Genomic DNA, 7,204 nt, shown 5'->3' with positions numbered 1-7,204 from the left:
TTTAATGCGCACCCAACCGATTAGAGCAGCAATGCTTGTAACTAAAGAGGGGGATGTTTCATGACAATTTCCTAGAAAAAATTGTTTCAACATGGCCGTTTGCATTTTCTTCTCCCTAAGTAAATATGGGTGTAGCAAGAACAGGATGGCTCTTGGGATATATGTTGCATATTTGGTGAATTTATTAATTAGATGCAATGTTAGTTCTGGTTGGCTGGAAGGCAGTTTACTTGTACCAAAATAAATCTATTGCCTATCAGGCTATCACCATCACATTAATCAGGCTCTAGATAAACAAAGGGGAACAACACACCTGGTACTGGTCCCTAAGCTGGAAAGTAGCTATTGCTTCTACTTTTTCAAGTTTGTGTTGTTCCCTACCCTTCTACATCTAGCTACTCAAATACCAACAGTTCTAGGGAGAGACAAAAGCGCTCCAGCTTATATTTCTGTAGATATCTTTTTAAGGACCCTGGTTTCCACTTTTCCAAACCTTCATCCCACCAACAAATCAAGACACAAAAATAATCAACTAAAAACATATAATAAGATAAGCTAATGCAACCCACAATCACTTGAAGTGACAGGATAGTCAGCCTTCAGAACTCTATGTTCTGGCAAAATTAACAGAAAGTATGGATACAATAAATAACAGTGCAGCAAAAAGATAGAAGGTAGGGAAAAATGCTTACCTGGAATCAAAGAATGTATGAAACTGATAATTTGACTTGCTAAAGCTAAATGCTTAGAAGTAATTGATTTCAGACCAGATACCTGAAAAGGAACCAAAGGAAAATAAACCAAGCAGTCCAGACTTCTTGATATATAAAAAAAGAAGTGTGGCGGCACATGCCCACATTAAATAGCTATTTAGCTTGATTAAGATTTGAGGAAACTACTGGTGCATTGAAGTACTATTGATGAACTATTTTCTTGGATGTATTGATCTACACTAACATCTGCACATTGTGCATAACAATTCATAGGCATATTTACTTGGTATACACGTACACGTATGTACGGGTTGGCTCATTGGCTCTACTTTTTTGTTTAGGATCAGGACGTACACTAGCACTACAATTCACAGACAAAAAATTAGATGTACCATTGAAGTACACCTACAGAAAATATTTGAACCTATAGAAAATATTTGAACCAACACGTGTATGTACATTGTGCATAACAATTCACAGGCATATTTTCTTGGATGTACTGCTCTACACTAACTCTCTTTCTCCCACAAATTCACAGGCATATTTGAACCTACAGAACACCTATATTACTATCAATCATTCCAACATGAAGACAAATCCCACCGAGCAGAGAAGCCGCGGATTATCTACCACTTCCTCGGTAAAACCACAACCCGATGATAGACTCTCGCGACGGACCTAATCTAAACCGCACCAGAGCAACCAAGAGCACCACGGTCCCGACAGAATCCGGCAGGAGGACGCGTGGAGGGGCGGAGGCGGGGGACCATACCGTTGGTGATGATGGCGCTGGTCTGGGGCGGGACCTTGAACTCCTCGGCGGCGAACTTGAGCACCGCGGTGAAGGGCGCCGCCTCCGGCACGCTGAACCTGCGAGGCCACCGCATGACACACGCGGATTAGGACGAGATCTGGTCTGAGGAGGGGTGGGGGAGGAGGAAGAGAGGGGGATCTGTACTCACACTTTGAAGGGGAGCTTGGGGTCAGAGAGGGAGGCGGCGGGGGCGCGTGGGCGGCTGCGGGCAGTGGGTCGGGGCAGCGGCGGCAGCGGCGCGGTGGAGGGAGGGACGAGAGAAGGAGCGGCGCGGTGGATCGAGGGAGAGGGAATTGGCGAGGGGGAGAGGGAAGGGGGGATCGGGCGAAGGGGTATCCAGCTAGACACTATAGCAATGGCGCACCACCTTCTCGTGCGCCATTAGTAGTTTTTTTTCTTATAGCAATGGCGCACCCACCTCTGGTGTGCCATAAGTAACTTTTTTTTTCCGACAGCTATGGCGCACCCACCTAGGGTGCGCCATTAGTAACTTTTTTTTCATTATTTCTTGTTGCATCTAATAATTTGTTTTTTTTATCAAATTTGTTATTTTCATGAGGACTAGAACAGAAGATATCATCAAATATCATCAATTTTTTTTTGAAAATATCATATATTTTTGTTAATTGAAAATATCATCAAAATTGTTATTTGAAAATATCATCAAAAAGTGGGGGAGGGTGTGGGGTGTCGGCGGCGGCGGTGGAGCGGGGGAGGGTGCGGGGGGTGCTCGGCGGCGAGGGGGATCTGGCGAGGAGGATCGGATTGCTATCGAGAGGGAGGGGGATCGAGATCGAGTGTCCTCATGAATATTCAATATTTTTTTCATATTGAATATGAAAAAATATCATCAAATTTGAAAAAATATTCATGAATTCAAAAAGTGCCCATGAAATTTAAAAATATTCATGATATCAAAAAGTGCCCGAGAAATGAAGACTACGATTTAAATACAATCGATCTTAGCTAGCTATCTGTTCACAATCTTCTTGCCCTTCTTTTTCGCAAATGGAGTTCTTTTGTGGAACGGACGTCCTTTAGGTAGGGTGGTCCTGCTTCTTCTTGTGGTGTGTGCTGCTACTTCATCATCATCGTCATGTTCGATCTTCGGGTCGCCGTACTTGTCGAAGCCTTGCTCATTGGCTACTCCATCCATTCCAATGATCTTCCTTTTGCCTCTCCTCACGACAACACGACTGGGCTTTGGCGGGTCGGTAATGAAGAAGCTTTGGTCCACTTGGGAAGCCAGTACCCATGGCTCATTTTTCGCGGTGACGTTTGCAACCGCGGTCTTGGATTTGGCTTCGGGTATAACCATGGTGGTGAAATACCGGTGTTCTTTTAGGACACTCTTGGCCATTCTGACACGGAAAATCGGGACCTTCTCTCCAGCGTAGCTCAGCTCCCAGATCTCCTCGATCCTTCCGTAGTATCTGTCCTTGTCGTTGCCGGTGTAGGATTCCATCGTTGCCCCGGAGTTCTGATAACCATCGCTCTTCATGTCCTTGTTCTCGGTGTAGAATGTGTAGCCGTTGATATCGTACGCCTCATAGGTCATCAGGTTGTGCTCGGTGCCCTGTGACAAGGCGAATATGAGTTGTTCTTCCACGGAAGAATCCTCATGTAAAGGGTACGACAGAAGCTTCTGCTTGAACCAACGCGTGAAACATGAGTTGTGCTCTTTGATTATATCTCCGTACGTCCTCTGTTGGCCTCGGTCATTGTACGTCTTCTCAATAAAGGTTTTGTGCTCTACCACCCAAGGATCGACCACGTCTATGTGCTGTAGCGCTACTAGGTTTGCTCTTTCAAAGTCGGCGAGTTGACCCTCGAAGTCGACATGCATTTCGCGGCGACCCTCATGGTGACCCCATCCAGCGAGCCTGCTGAGGTGCCTGTTGACAGGCAGACGAACGGGGTTCTCGATGCCTAGATAATTCGTGCAGTAGGAGATGCACTCTTCGGTCAGAAAGCCCCTGGCTATACTTCCCTCTGGACGTGACATGTTGCGAACGTATCCTTTGATGACACCATTCATCCTTTCGAACGGCATCATGCTGTGCAGGAACGTCGGCCCGAGTTGGATCATATCCTCCATGATATGGACCAGCAGATGCACCATAACGTCGAAGAATGCAGGTGGGAAGTACATCTCAAGCTTGCATAGTATCACCACGATCTCTTCCTGTAGCCTTCTGAGTTGCCTCACGCCAATCGACTTCCGAGAGATGACGTCGAAAAAGTTCCATAGGCCAAATAGCGTTTCATGGACGTGCGCGTCCATGATCCCACGGATTGCAACTGGAAGTATCTGCATCATCAGCACGTGACAGTCGTGAGACTTCATCCCGCTGAACTTCTGCTTCGCTGGGTCTAGGTATCTGCTTATCTTCCCCTCGCAACCGTATGGAAGTTTTACTCCTAGGAGGCAGGTGAAAAGCTGCTCGATCTCCTCCTGACTTAGAGTGAAGCACGCGGGAGGGTAGTCATTTCCGGTCTTCTTGGCCTTTTTTCCTTTGCGATGACTTTCTGTGTCCTGCTTCGCCTCATCATCATCATCATCATCATCATCATCATCATCATCATCATCATCATTAGCGTGAAGCTCCTGCCTAATGCCCATTGATTTCATGTCTGCCCTTGCTTTCGGCCCATCTTTGGTCCTCCCTGGCATGTTGAGCAGGGTACCAAGCAGACTCTCGCACACGTTCTTTGTGATATGCATGACATCAAGGCTGTGAGGCACACTGTGGATCTTCCAGTACGGCAAGTCCCAGAAAACAGACCTCGTTTTCCATACCTTCAGCAGCGGCTCTGGCGCCTTTCGCTTCTTTCCCAGCTCTGGAGCCTTTTGCTTCTTTCCCGGCAGTGGACAGTCTTTCCAATTTTTCAACAGCTCGTCTATTTCCTCGCCTCTCCTCGTACACGGGCGTTTTCGGGGTTCGGTTTCACCATCGAACAGATCCTTGTGTTTCCTCCACGGGTCATCGTCGCGAAGCCACCTTCGATGTCCCATGAACATGTTTTTCGAAGACCCGGGATCTCTATCTAGCTGGGGATATGTTGTGTCATCCATGCACCTTACGCATCTAGAAAATCCGTGGACTACCTGCCCCGCGAGATATCCGTAACTGAGATAGTCGTGCACCGTCGTGAGCAGTGCGGCTCTCACAGGGAAATATTCTTTCTCTGCGGCGTCCCACGTATTGGCTGGTGTTTTCCACAGCGTGTCTAGCTCCTCCTTCAGCAGCCCCAGATACAGATTGATGTCGTTCCCTGGTTGTTTCGGCCCTTCAATTAGCATACTCATGCGAATGTACTTCCTCTTCATGCACAACCAGGGGGGAAGGTTGTACATCCACACAAACACAGGCCAGGTGCTATGTGTGCTTCTCTGGCTGCCAAACGGATTGACTCCATCGGTGCTCGCGCCCAGCACGATGTTCCTTGGATCCTTCCCAAATGCTGAGTCCCCTTGGGAAGACGTTCATGCCAGAATGACATGTTCTCGTCGAAGCATGCATCGGTCATTTTGTGTTTTACCTTCATCTCCAGAGCCATGAGCGTTACTTTCAGGCAGGTATCCTCAGGCCTGCATCCTTCATACAATGGAGTAACCGCGTCTATCTCCAGTTGATACAGCTTGGCTTTCTCTCGGGCTGCAGCTCTTGCGTTATCCGTCTGCTTGAGAAGCAACTCTTGCATATAAGGGTCCTGCAACCAACCTCCATCGTCGTCTGCTCCGGCATCTTCATCTTCATGATCATGCCCTTCGTCTTGATCTTCCTCATCATCATGTACGACATCTTCTACATGATGAATGTGTACAGCATCACCGTCGTGATCATGTCCTGGAGATTCTTCGTCTTCTCGCCCGCCATCGATGCGGTGATTGTCTTGTTGCCCTTCCTCATTTCTTTCCCGGCCCCCATGGACGACTTCATAGTCATCTTCATCACCTTGCCACCGATAGCCATCCATGAAACCACGCAAGAGCAGGTGGTCCCGCACCTGCCCAGAATCCAGGTCCGCAACAAGGCTCTTCAGCTTGCATCTTCGACACGGACATCTTATCTCCGTCTCGTTCTTTTGAAGCATCTCGGCCTTCGCGGAGTTCAAAAACCTATTCACGATGCCTTCGGTCATCGTGCGGACCATGGTCGCCTGCGGGGTAGAGCAAAACGATGTTTTAGAACCAAGAAAAATTTTGGCATGACCTTCCCTAAAAATAGGACTAAAAATAGTGCCAAAATTCTCTCCGAAACGGAAATGAATCAACATTCCGGCAAAATATTGGCAACTATCGCATTTCAAATACCGGTACCTGCAAACACAAACATATATGCAACACCACAATCATATGCAACATCACAAACATACATAGATCTAGCTAGGCCACAAAAAGTGCATGTGCACGTTGTTGGAGCGAGCTAGGGAGAAAAAAAGTAGATCTACAACATGAAGATAGCTTTCCCCTTCCTTACCTATCAAAAAAGGTAATTTCACCACTTAATTTTGATGAATCTATGGTGCAAATGAGGTGAGGAGGAGGAGGCAGCCGAAAGCTTGGAAAAGGAGGTGGAGGGAATGAAGTGGGGAAAGTGAGTGGGTAGGTGTGGCTGTCCAAAATATCTTGTTGGGGTCCCAGGTTACTAATGGCGCACCACCTGCAGATGCGCCATTAGTAACCAGGGTTACTAATGACGCATCTGCATGTGGTGCGTCATTAGTAGTTTTGCAGAAATGTAAAAAAAAATATATACTAATGGCGCACTGTGACACGGTGCGTCATTAGTAGTTTAAACTAGTAATGGCGCACTGTGACACGGTGCGCCATTAGTAGTTTTGCAAAAAAAAAAAAAAAAAATTCAGTACTGGCGCACTCCTAGTCTGGTGCGCCATTACTAGTCGGTCGGATGCGCCATTAGTATGTATGTAAAAATTGAAAAAATAATAATTTATCACTAGTGGCGCACCTTTTGTCTGGTGTGCCATTAGTGTCTTCCACACTAATGGCGCATCACCAACTGGTGCGCCATTAGTATATAGTAGTAGCGCACTGCTTCCCCGGTGCGCCATTAGTGTCAATCCTATCTATAGTCCTTTTCCTAGTAGTGCACAGCCCATACATCGCCGCCGCCACCACCTCACCCACTCTCCGCCATCACGGTGCGCCACAGCACCACGATGGCCTCCGGCTCGAGCACGTCAGCACCATGAGAAGGTAGGTTCGCCGGATGATCTAGCCTACTCCGATCCAGAGGATCTATCACTTCCTTCTCGTAAATAATAAATATGCACCCAACTTTAAGATGGGTGCGAATGATGTTGTCCGCTTGAGTATTTCTTACATGTGCCACACCGGCTCCAAGAAGCATGCTACTATGTTGTTCATCCCTCCACACTTTTATTTACCCTTTGTTTTCATATATCAGCACAATGAGAAAGGAAAATATTGGGACATGCAAGGACAAGCAGGAATCGGAAACATTGGTACAGTAGATAAGCGCTGCTGTGGGAAGTATAGGATGCAGCGAATCGAGCCCACGGGGCATAAACAACACGGCGCACTCAACGTATTTCCTGTGATGTCACCACAATGCCGCCTCTTGAACTCGACTGCGCTCACCGCAAACACGTATGTGATCAATCATGTGAAATTCATCATCACCATATT

The 7,204-nt window shown here is 47.2% G+C and overlaps 1 long non-coding RNA gene across 1 annotated transcript; it reads right to left on the bottom strand.

Annotated features, from left to right (window-relative positions):
• Positions 1 to 1,486: 1,486 nt before the first annotated feature.
• On the bottom strand, positions 1,487 to 1,714 carry LOC119289734. Its single transcript, XR_005141597.1, has 2 exons — positions 1,676 to 1,714; positions 1,487 to 1,583 (listed from the first exon to the last, which is right to left on the bottom strand). It is a non-coding gene; the product is annotated as an uncharacterized LOC119289734 (long non-coding RNA).
• Positions 1,715 to 7,204: the final 5,490 nt, after the last annotated feature.

This window comes from Triticum dicoccoides, chromosome 4A (assembly GCF_002162155.2).
Source record: "Triticum dicoccoides isolate Atlit2015 ecotype Zavitan chromosome 4A, WEW_v2.0, whole genome shotgun sequence".
Lineage (NCBI taxonomy): Eukaryota > Viridiplantae > Streptophyta > Magnoliopsida > Poales > Poaceae > Triticum > Triticum dicoccoides.
The sequence above is the reverse complement of the archived record's forward strand: the minus strand, read 5'-3'. Positions and strand labels throughout refer to the sequence as shown.